Source organism: Stenella coeruleoalba (assembly GCF_951394435.1).
Source record: "Stenella coeruleoalba genome assembly, chromosome: 8".
Taxonomy (NCBI): Eukaryota; Metazoa; Chordata; class Mammalia; order Artiodactyla; family Delphinidae; genus Stenella; species Stenella coeruleoalba.
Genome location: NC_137154.1, coordinates 94,540,086 through 94,552,682, shown reverse-complemented (window position 1 = coordinate 94,552,682; position 12,597 = coordinate 94,540,086). Strand labels below are relative to the sequence as shown.

General features: G+C 40.8%; 1 protein-coding gene across 2 annotated transcripts in view; it reads left to right on the top strand.

The window, feature by feature from the left end:
• Positions 1-12,597, top strand: part of DDX6 (DEAD-box helicase 6) — a 100,373-nt gene that overhangs the window by 29,960 nt on the left and 57,816 nt on the right. Inside the window, exon 1 of one of the 2 annotated variants that reach the window (XM_079928452.1) lies at positions 11,619-11,640. The exons of the other annotated variant lie outside the window; for it this stretch is intronic. The gene's annotated coding sequence lies outside the window, so the exon portion shown is untranslated. Of the gene's footprint in view, positions 1-11,618; positions 11,641-12,597 lie in introns of those variants that run through there. 2 annotated transcript variants of the gene reach the window in all.

The window sequence follows — 12,597 nt, the reverse complement described above, 5'->3', positions numbered from 1 at the left end:
CCATAAAAACGAACGAAATAATGCCATTTGCAGCAACATGGATGGAACTAGAGATTATCATGCTAAGTGAAGTAAGCCAGATAGAGAAAGACAAATATCATATGATATTGCTTATATGTGGAATCTGAAAAAAAAGATACAAATTAACTTATTTACAAAACAGAAATAAATCCACAGACATAGAAAACAAACTTATGGTTACTAAAGGGGAAGTGGGGGAGGGATAAATTAGGAGGATGGGATTAACATATACACACTACTATATAAAAAATAGATAACCAGGGACTTCCCTGGTGGCGCAGTGGTTAAGAATCCGCCTGCCAATGCAGGGGACATGGGTTCGATCCCTGGTCTGGGAAGATCCCACATGCCACGGAGCAACTAAGCCCGTGTGCCACAACTACTGAGCCTGAGCTCTAGATCCTGCAAGCCACAAGTACTGAGCCCGCGTGCCAGAACTACTGAAGCCTGTGTGCCTAGAGCCTGTGCTCTGCAACAAAGAGAAGCCACCGCAATGAGAAGCTCGTGCACCGGCATGAAGAGTAGCCCTCGCTCAATGCAACTAGAGAGAGCCTGCGCACAGCAACAGACCCAAGGCAACCAAAAATAAATAATTCATTAAAATAAAATAAAATTTTTTTAAAAAATAGATAACCAACAAGGACCTACTGCATAGCATAGGGAACTATACTCAATATTTTGTAATAACCTATGATGCAAAAGAACCTGAAAAAGAATCTCTATCTCTGTCGTCTATCAATCTATCTATCTATCCATCTATCCATGTACCTATCTATCTACGTATCTATCTAAATCACTTTGCCGTATACCTGAAACTAATACAACATTGTAAGTCAACTATACTTCAATTTAAAATTTTTCAAAAAAACAAAAATTAAAAAAAAAGAAATCAAAGCATTTTCCCAGTTTACTAGAAATTATACAAAGCATCTTTTCTAATGATTGCATTAATGTTCTACTGTGGGAATATACTGAAATTTATTTAGCCAGTCTCATTTTTTGGTACCTAAGATGTTCCTGTTTTTTCAGACTCATATATAACACTGCATCCTTGTGAATAACTCTTTGTATATATTTTGGATAATTTTTTAGGATAATTTAAGAGGAGAATAATTGATATGCATCACCGGATTATTTCTCTAAAAGCAGTCTCAATTTGCCTCACCACCAGCAGGACATAAGAATAGACTTCGCACTGCACACTTGCCTGCCCTGGATAGCCTTTTTTTTTTTTTCTTTTTTTAAGTTTTGCAAGTTTTGATAGATGAAAGATGGTACCTGGTTTAAAAAATTTGCATCTCTTTTGTTATTAGTGAAGTTGAACATTTTCCCACGTGTGTTTTGGCTATATATGTTTCCTCTTTTGTGAACTGTTCAAGTTCATTTATTTTTCAGGGTGGGGGGGTGTCCTTGACCAACCTCTTAACACACGTGGGTCATTCGCTCAGAACCTACAGAAAGAGGTTTTCTAAATAAAGAGGATATTAAACAATATATAGATATCTAGAAAGGGGCTTTTCTTCATAAAATGTAGAGATTTAAAAAATGGGGTCAGAGTACAAATATTCATTTCTGAAAGGGCTGTTAGCCCTCTCTGACCAGCTCCAACAGACTGAAAAGTTGGCAAATGTAGCCTTGGGCAAAGCACTAAGGTCTTGAGGATTTCCATACTTAAAAATCTCCAAGTTTAAGTTCCCAATGTCTCACATATAACCATAAACTTAAGCTCCTTAGGACCGTGATAAAGATCTAAGTGGTCCTGTATTTGGAAAGGATTTGGGATGGGGGGGACTGCAAAAGTGATGCAAAGCTATTATCTGTTTTCGCCCAAGGCAGGAAAAGAAAGGCTAAGCATAAACTGTCTTAGGACAGGTATGGTTTAGGTAACAATAAGGACTAGCCAGTTGTCAGCCAAGTGAGTCTGTGGACCAGATCATTGTGAAAATCTGGTTACTTTGTAGGAAGAAATTGAGAATTCTTTGATAACTTTTTGTGTGTAATAGGCATGGCCTAAGGGAGATTGGGATGGGTTAACTAACCTGGATTTCAGCTGGTCCAACGAGCGTGAAAGAGTATGATCTCAGAGGGCCGTGACATCATCACGTCATCCAGCCATTTCTGAATCAGACCAGCCCATTAACATGCAGGAATTCTGGGCCTGAGTGGGAATCCCACTGAAGTCACACTACAAGGTGAAGGTTAAGGGGGGAATACCAGACCGGAACCTGACATTTCATTCTGCTTCCCTGGCAGGACCTTTTCAAAGAAACAAGAACTGAAATGTAGCTTGAACTGGAATGCAAAGCAGGCCGCTATTTCAGTCTGAATCATGAGTAGGGGCTGCAGTGGGCCATCCGAAACTGAGGGGCAAAAAAAAAAAGAATACCGAGGCAGGAGCTGCACATAATAAAAAATTGAAACTGTCTGGGCAACAGGACAGTTCCAAGCATTAGCTACACTGGGAACTGAGCCAGGAAGCAGAATTTTATAGCATTTCCTTCCTGGCTAGAGCCATGCACCAGTGATTCCCCCTCTGTTTCTCTCTCTCTCTCTCTCCCCCCCCTCCTTCCCAGGATTCCTGCAGTCAGTCCCCTGATCTGCCGCAGCACTGCAGGACAGCGGGTCTCTTAGCACTCCTTTGCCTTGTACTGCAGTGTAGCCGTGTCACCTGGTGCTCTGCCCCTCCCCCAGCCCAGCCCAGGGTCCTAGCGGCCTGCGGTGTTGCCAAGGGGCTGGCATCACCCAGGTCCAGAGGGCAGAATAGTGGCTGAGGTGGCCAGCCACGTCATCTGTAACCCAGAGTGTTTATGTTCTCTGCAGTCCAGCGACGCAAGGATCTGCCAACAATCCTCAAATTTATTCTGCTTTCTTGGGCCTTCAAGAAGTGAATAGCTGTCATGAAAACAAAGCAGAGAAAGCTCTGATGGGAAAAAAAAAAAATTCAGGCTTCCTTCTTGAATTACCTTTCCTGCCTTTTTCTGCTAAGTCATCTTCCTCCCTTCCTCAGACTCCTGTGTATCTCCCCATCTGGAGAGCCTTCCTTAACCCTGGCTAAGACCTGCTCACTCAGGCTCCTGTTCATCTTTCCCATGATCATCAAAAAAGAGGTTTGGGCTTCCCTGGTGGCGCAGTGGTTGAGAGTCTGCCTGCCGATGCAGAGGACACGTGTTCGTGCCCGGGTCCGGGAAGATCCCACATGCCGCGGAGCGGCTGGGCCTGTGAGCCATGGCCGCTGAGCCTGCGCGTCCGGAGCCTGTGCTCCACAACGGGAGAGGCCACAACAGTGAGAGGCCCGCGTACTGCAAAAAAAAAAAACAACACAGTTTTTCATTCAAGGTCCAGCTACCTCCTAACCAGGGAAGCTGAAGGACTGTTTAGAGAAAGTAAATTGATTTTACTTTTAGCTTAAGTTACACATATATCTTCAGTACCTAGTAAGCACCAAATGTATGTAACTTGATTGACATCAGATGCAAAAACACCACGTGTACTTGAGAGCCAAGGCAACCTTAATTTTTATATTACCTGTGCATACATCATTTTTGAAATCCCAGGATCTTGATTGAGACAGACCTAAGTTTAACCCTAGGCTTTCCCACTTACTAGTTGTGACCTTGGACAGTTCACTTCACTTCTCTGAACTGCCTTATCATATGAAACACAGATCGTAATAACATGCCTCATAAGGCCTGTCAGGGGATTATGTAAATGAGCCCCATTCACATTTGTGAACAGTTAAGCGACAGTTGCATTACTCTGTGTGTCCGTATTCTTTCATATGTTCTCTCTGTACACCTCTGCTCTTTGACCATGACCCCTATGAGGGTGGGGCCAGGCTCTACCACCTGAGTCGGTTGTTGTCCAGCTGATTGATCCTACATGCATAATGCCAAGAAAACTCAGATACTGTCTCATGGTACCTGGAGTAGAGACTCGGGAGAAAGGCCTGGACCATTGATTTTGAGACCCAGGATTGATGTCTGCATAATGAACCAAGCGTGCTACATCAGTCCGTGATACACAGTTGTGAAGTCTCAGGAAAGTCATTCATTTAATTATTTGTTTATTCACCCAGACATTTATTGAACATTTGTTATGTTGGAAAATATACAAGTTCTCTTTCCACCTAAGCTTACAGTTTAATTATTTAACCTAAAGATATAATGAGGCAATTTAATTCATATTCATTGGAAAACATTTCAGCTCTGTAAGGGAACATTGTGCTTTATTAAACAAAACCAGAACCTCCAAAGCTTAGCTCTTGAAAGAGAATATCTAGATAAGAATAACTGGCTGAACTGAGTCGTGACTCTGTCCCAGGTTCCCCCTCCCTCAGCTTTGCTAAGTCTTTTTTTAATCGAAGTACAGTTGATTTACAACGCTGTGTTCGTTTCTGTGCTGTAAGTAGGACCTTGTTGTTTATCAGGTTTCCTATGTCTTTGCTGTTTCCTCTCTAACACTCTGACCCAAGCATAGATTATAAAATTTTTGCTTATCAGTGAAATTGGTCAGAGTTCTCAATAAAATATTTTACTAAAAAAAATAAGAGAGAAGAAAAGGACATCCTTGAAAGCAAAATGAAACATTGTTATGACTTTGGAAAATTGTTTGGTGGTATTTACTAAAGCTAATCACAATCATATATATGCAAGGACTCAGCAATTTCATTCCTAGGAAATGTACCCAATGTGCATTTTTTGTGTACATAGCATATCTAGGATGATAATACCAGTACTATTTGTAATAGCCAAATATTGGAAACAACCTAAATGTCCATGTGCAGTAGAATAGACAAATTAGGGTATCTTTACACAGTAGAATACCACACAGCACTGCAACGAACATACTACGACTACAGGTAACAAATGCGTGAATCTCACCAGCGCAATGTTGAGGGTTAAACCAGACACAGGGCTTCCCTGGTGGCGCAGTGGTTGAGAGTCCGCCTGCCGATGCAGGGGACACGGGTTCGTGCCCCGGTCCGGGAAGATCCCACATGCCGCGGAGCGGCTGGGCCCGTGGGCCATGGCTGCTGGGCCTGCGCGTCCGGAGCCTGTGCTCCGCGACGGGAGAGGCCACAGCAGTGAGAGGCCCGCGTACCGCAAAAAAAAAAAACCAAAAACCAGACACAAAAGGGGATCTGCTGTCTGTTATTCTATTTCTCTAAAGTTCCGAAACAGGCAAAACCAATCTGTGGTGTTTGCAGCCAAGATAGTGATTGTCATTGGAACTAGTGACTCCAAGGGCACAGGGACAGCTAGGGGGCTAGTAATGTTCTATTTCATTGATCTGGGTTCTGGTTACATGGGTGAAAATTCATTGAGGTATTCACTTATGATTTCTACACTTTTCTATATGTTCAGTACACATCAATAAAATGTTTTTTAGAAAATAGTATAGAACAGTCTGATTTCCTGATCATTCTACAACTAACTCACTCATGAGCTTGGTTTGAATGATCTGTAACCTACTCAGACCGGGCAAATACCCAAGCACTTTGCATATGTTCCTGTTTCTTCTGTCCCCTGAACACTTACTGGGAGCAGGTGTGGTCTTACTTCCCACCACACAAGAGGTAATGTCTAGACAGTTGTGTCCCCTTGGTGGCTCAGCTTACCACCCCCCTGGGTCTTCTAGCTAGTTCCTGTCTCCCAACCAAGGGATTTTCCCGACCCCAGATTGATAGGACTATGGTAAACGATTCAGTGAATAGGCATATCTTTTGGGTGAGATCCCAGCCCCCGTATCCAAGAGTGGCTATGCCCCTAATATAGATGCAATAATAAAGTAATGCTTTAACAAAACAATAGTTATTGCATTCATGCCATAATTTCTCCCCATCTTTTAAAATAAGTTTTATGAGGGCAGGATTTTGTTTTATTTTACTCATGCTGCTATTGCCCTAGCATATAGAACAGTCCCTGGCACATAATAGGCACTCAATTAAAATGTTTTGAATGAAATAATTATTCTCAAAGAAAAGAAGCATACACAGAGGATAAGAGTGTGTGTTCTAGAATTAGACTGCTTAGGTTCAAATCCTAGTTACACCACTTGCCAGCTGTGAGATGTTAGACAAATAATTTATTCTATCCATGCCTCATTTTTCCCATCTGTAAAATGGAGGTAGTACTGGTATATCTTCCTCTTAGAGTTACTATGAACTTTAAAGAACACATGTAAAGATAATGTATGGAACAGTTTGGTGACCACTATGTCAAAAGTGGGCTGGCCTATCTCTTAGAAATGCAAGAAAATTGAAGTCTTCTGACCATCTGTGTGACATACAATAAATAAGTAATTAAAAGAAATGTTAATAAAAACAAAATTAGTGACATGAAGAAAAATTTTAAAAATATTAAAATTCAAGAACCCAGCAAGATTGTTTTGTAGGTATGGACAAGCTTATTCTAAAATTTATATGGGGGCTTCCCTGGTGGCGCAGTGGTTGAGAGTCTGCCTGCCAATGCAGGGGACACGGGTTCGTGCCCTGGTCTGGGAGGATCCCACATGCCGCGGAGCGGCTGGGCCCGTGAGCCATGGCCGCTGGGCCTGCGCCTACGGAGCCTGTGCTCCGCGGCGGGAGGGGCCACAGCAGTGAGAGGCCCACGTACCGCAAAAAAAAAATAAAATAAAATAAAAATAAAAAAAAAATAAAATTTATATGGGAAGGCAAATGAGCTAGAATAGCTAAAACGATTTTGAAAAAGAAAGGTGGGAGGAATCACTCTATCTCATGTTAAAGCTTATGAGATAGCTACAGACTCACTATAAAGCTATAGTAATCAAGACAGCGTGGACTGATAGACGCGTAGATCAATGGAACAGACCAGAGGACCCAGGAATAGACTCACACAACTCTGCCCAACTGAATTTTCACAAAGTGACAAAAGCAATTCAACAGAGGAAGGATACACTTTTCAATAAATGGTGCTGGAGAAATTGCACATTCATTGTCAAAAGAAAGACAAAGAAGAACCTTTACCTAAATCTCACATCTTATACAAGAGTTAATTCAAAATGGATCATGAATTTAAATGTAAAATATGATATCCGGAAAAGACAAAAACTCTAATTAGAAAAGATACATGCACCCCAATGTTCATAGCAGCACAATTAAAAATAGGCATGATATGGAAGCAACCTAAGTGTCCATCAACAGATGAATGGATAAAGAAATGTGAGATATGTATACATATATATCTACACACACACACACACACACACACACACACACACACACAATGGAATACTACTCAACCATAAAAAAGAATGAAATAATGCCATTTGCAGCAACATTGATGGACCTAGAGATTATCGTACTAAGTGAAGTAAGTCAGACAGAGAAAGATAAATGTCATATGATATCACTTATATGTGGAATCTAAAAAAATGATACAAATGAAATTATTTACAAAACAGAAACGGAGTCACAGACATAGAAAACAAACTTATGTTTACCAACAGGGAAGGGGGAGATAAATTAGGAGTTTGGGATTAACAGATACATACTACTATATATAAAATAGATAACCAACAAGGACCTACTGTACAGCACAGGGAACTATATTCAATATCTTGTAATAACCTATAATGGAAAAGAATCTGAAAAGGAATATATATATATATATACACACACACATATATGTGTGTGTATATATATATATCTGAATCACTTTACTGTACACCTGAAACTAACACAACATTGTAAATCAACCATGCTTCAATAAAAAATAAATGTAAAATATGAAAAAGTCAATCTCTGCATGATTCCATTGATATGACATTCTCGAAATGACAAAACTATGGAGATGGTGAGGTGATTGACGGTTGTTAGGGGACAGGGATGGTGTATGTGTGTGTGTATGTGTTGCTCACAAGTATAAAGTGATAACACAGGGGGGTTCTGTTGTGGTGATAGAACAGTTCTTTATCTTGATTGTGGTGGTGGTTCCATGAATCTGTGTGGTTTAAAAATTTCATACAACGACACACCTGTGAATGAATGCATACTAAAAATGGCAAAAGCTGAATAAGGTCTGTAGTCTAGTTAAAAGTATTTGTTCCAATGTCAATTTCCTGGTTTTCATATTGTAATACAAGTATGTGAGATGTCACCATTAGGGGAAGCTGGATGAAGGGCAAACAGGACTCTGTATTCTACTGCTTCAGCTTTCTGGGAGTCTACAATGGTTTCAAAATAAAAAAATTTTTAAAGTGGAAAACAAAAGGGTTAATCTCCAAAATTTACAAGCAGCTCATGCAGCTCAATATCAAAAAAACAAACAACCCAATCCCAAAATGGGCAGAAGACCTAAATAGACATTTCTCCAAAGAAGTAATACAGATTGCCAACAAACACATGAAAGGATGCTCAACAACACTAATCATTAGAGAAATGCAAATCAAAACTACAATGAGATATCATCTCACACCAGTCAGTATGGCCATCATCAAAAAATCTAGAAACAATAAATGCTGGAGAGGGTGTGGAGAAAAGGGAACACTCTTGCACTGCTGGTGGGAATGTGAATTGTTACAGCCACTATGGAGAATAGTATGGAGGTTCCTTAAAAAACTAAAAATAGAACTACCATATGACCCAGCAATACCATTACTGGGCATATACCCTGAGAAAACCATAATTCAAAAAGAGTCATGTACCACAATGTTCATTGCAGCTCTATTTACAATAGCCAGGACATGGAAGCAACCTAAGTGTCCATCGACAGGTGAATGGATAAAGAAGATGTGGCACATACATACAATGGAATATTACTCAGCCATAGAAAGAAATGAAATTGAGTTATTTGTGGTGAGGTGAATGGACCTAGAGTCTGTCATACAGAGTGAAGTAAGTCAGAAAGAGAAAAACAAATATCGTATGCTAACACATATATACGGAATCTAAAAAAAAAGATTCTGAAGAACCTAGGGACAGGACAGGAATAGCCGTAGAGAATGGACTTGAGGACACGGGGAGTGGGAAGGGCAAGCTGGGATGAAGAGAGTGGCATGGACATATATGCACTACCAAATGTAAAATAGCTAGCTAGTGGGAAGCAGCCACACAGCACGGGGAGATCAGCTCGGTGCTTTGTGATCACGTAGAGGGGTGGGTTAGGGAGGGTGGGAGGGAGACACAAGAGGGAGGAGATATGGGGATATATGTATACGTAGAGCTGACTCACTTTGTTATAAAGCAGAAATTAACACACCTGGGCTTCCCTGGTGGTGCAGTGGTTAAGAATCTGCCTGCCAACGCTGGGGACACGGGTTCGAGCCCTGACCCAGGAAGATCCCACATGCCGCGGAGCAACTAAACCCATGCACCACACTACTGAGCCTGAGCTCTAGAGCCCACAAGCCACAATTATTGAGCTCACGTGCCACAACTACTGAAGCCTGCGTGCCTAGAGCCCATGCTCCGCAACAAGAGAAGCCACGACAATGAGAAGCCCACGCACTGCAACGAAGAGTAGCTCACACTCACCGCAACTAGAGAAAGCCCGTGCACAGCAACGAAGACCCAACACAGCCAAAAATAAATAAATAAATAAATTTATTAAAAGAAATTAACACACCATTGTAAAGCAATTATACTCCAATAAAGATGTTAAAAAAGAGAGGAAAAAAAATAAAACTGACAGGCAAAAAAAAAAAGTGTAAAACACTTCTCACAGCACGTGATACAATAGTAGGTGCTCAATAAACATTAACTATTATTCTCTTTTTTAATTATTGTCAATATTATTATAACAAGAGGAGAATTACTCATTCACACTCTTTTCCTGGCACAGAGCAATCAATCAATAAATATTTGTTGATTAAATGAATGAATTATAGGTATGGGGGAAAGACGGAAGAGTGATAGATTTTAAAATTGGAAGCAGCCTTCATGGAACTTCCATTCTAAAGGAAGAAACAGACATGAAAATAACTAAACATAAGGCTTCATGGAGGTTGTGGCTTTGAACTGAGACTTGGAGAATAAGTAGATGGAGAAGAAGGATGAAGAATGTAATAGGAGATGAGAATATAAAGGAGATTGAGGAGGGTTTTGAATGTTCCTAAAGAGTATGGTCCCTTATTCTGCAGGTGAAGGAGTACCATTAAAGAGTATGTGTAAGATAATTCCAGTGGCAGTGTGAAGCATGGATGACCAGGGAAAGAGTGTAGGCCACCTGAAAATATATAGTCCCCTACTAGGAGATTACAGTTTAATTCTGAGTTGACAAGGATATATTTATGTTAACATGTCAGCAGTCACATGGCTATGACTAATTTTTCTCTGGTCTGGGTAGACTTTTTAGAGGAGGTGAATCCTGACCTTTTACAAGAAGGAAGTAAAAAAGATGGAGGAAGAGTGTTCCAGGCATCTCCATTTTGAGTTATATCTACTTTCTAGAATTCCAGGACTGAATGGAAATGAAGTCAGTGTACATTACCCCAGACAAATAGGTGCCTTGCAGAAAAAAAAAATTAAGGTATTAAATCTAAAAACAAGTGATTTCTATAAAACTAATACAAAGAAACTCTGCAAGAAGCTCTCCTCTGGCAGAGTTAAGGATGTTGTAATTTGAGGATTTGCACTTCACTTTATTTCTCCACCTGGCCTATTTCCTGTTTCTAAGGTACTTTGGTTGCCATGGAAACATAAACAAACATAACTACTTTCCTCTAGTTGGACTGCTGAATTCCACCCTGAGCTCTACCCCTCTGCTTTCTCTCTCATGGCCACTTCCCACAACACTGCAGTTAACCATCGCCTTTTTCTACCAACCTACCTACCCACCTCCTCCCTGCCCCATTAACTTTCTCTCCCAATCTCCCTCTCCTGATGTGGCAGTGTATGGAGTGTATGGATAGCTATTTGCCTGCCAACTTATACATTCTTTGTGCGAACTAACCTCTCACCAGTGGGATTGCCTCCTGCAAAGACTTCCATTTTCTTTGTGGAGTTATACTGATTGGAATTAAGAATACCTTGGGTATTGACATTTTGTTTCCTATTAAATAGCTGTATAAGGAAATAGTAATATGAGTAGGAAGATGAACAGCACAAAGCCTCAAGGAATTAGTGAGATGCATAGAAATTCATACAAAATAGTGACCCAAAACAATGAGTGACGTAAGTAAAATTAAGAATTAGAGGAAATGGATTGAGGGGAGCAATCAAAGTCTGGACAGTTCATAAATGAACTATGTGTTTCATTTAAGAGAAAGAAACCATTCTTTCTCTTTCCTTCTCCTCATTCTCCCTCTTCTTAGTAATAGAGTCATAACTTGGGACATGATGTGAAGTATGGTGACATTCCTAATGGGATGCAATACAGATCAGCTGGGGAGGAGATCTGACCCTGAACAGAAACTCCTGGAATGTCCTATAGCAACTGGTGGACCTAATGTCAGAGCTGTCTGTGATACGGAAGAATGGGTGAAACATTTCATCTTCTGTGATAAGCACTGTCAGCATGAAAAACCTTCTTGTGCTTTGTGCTGCCAGGAGCAGGTCCCACCGACACACGCCCTACTATTGAGGAAACTGCAAAAGAGAACTCAGAAGATTGAACACAGATCTCCTGCGAGAGATGTATTTACATGCTATATGTAGATAAAGTGAGTATATTTTTAGAGTAGCAAGTTCTGGCCAAGCAAGTTTAACGTGAAAACATGAGTATTGCCCTACTTCAGCAGACCCACCCAATCAATATTCTGTGTTTGAGAGTGGAAGTGAAAACTTAATTATTGTGAAGAGTTTATTGTATAAATGACTGATTTAGTTCTCATAATACACTGTCTTGTAATAAATCTACACCATGTTCCCTATGAGATTAATTTTCCTCTAGGACAGAGTCCCTGTGAAATCACCAGCTATCTGGGAACTTGGAGAAAAGTCATTCTAGATTGACAAGTTAAACATGTAGGCAAGCACTGATTTTTTTAACGTATAGAAAAATTTTCTAAATTGGTAACAATAGGGTATAATAAAATTTGTAAAACTGATTGTACACCAAATGTCTCAGAATGCTGCACTTCTAAAGTTTTTTTTTTTTTAATTAATTTATTTTTGGCTGCGTTGGGTCATCGTTGCTGCTCACGGGCTTTCTCTAGTTGTGGCGAGCAGGGGGCCTCTCCTCATTGTGGTGCACGGGCCTCTCATTGCGGTGGCTTCTCTTGTGGCAGACCATGGGCTCTAGGGCGTGTGGGCTTCAGTAGTTGTGGCGCACAGGCTTAGTTGCTCCGTGGCGTGTGGAATCTTCCCGGACCAGGGATCAAACCCATGTCCCCTGCACTGGCAGGCAGAGTCTCAACCACTGCATCACCAGGGAAGTCCCCTAAAGGTTTTATGTCGTCCCCTTATAGTTTTTCTTGTCACTTTCCGTGCTATTGGCGCCCACTTCCCTTTGCTCTTAGGGTAGGGCTTACTTATCACAGACTGTCTTCCCTTATAATACAGTTTCTAATTTGCTACAGGCAGATGATAATTGTCACTTACATTTGAATCACCCTTCAGCAATTATAAAGTGCTTATCTGACCTTTGAAGTTGACATCATTGTCTGTCAGTCATAACC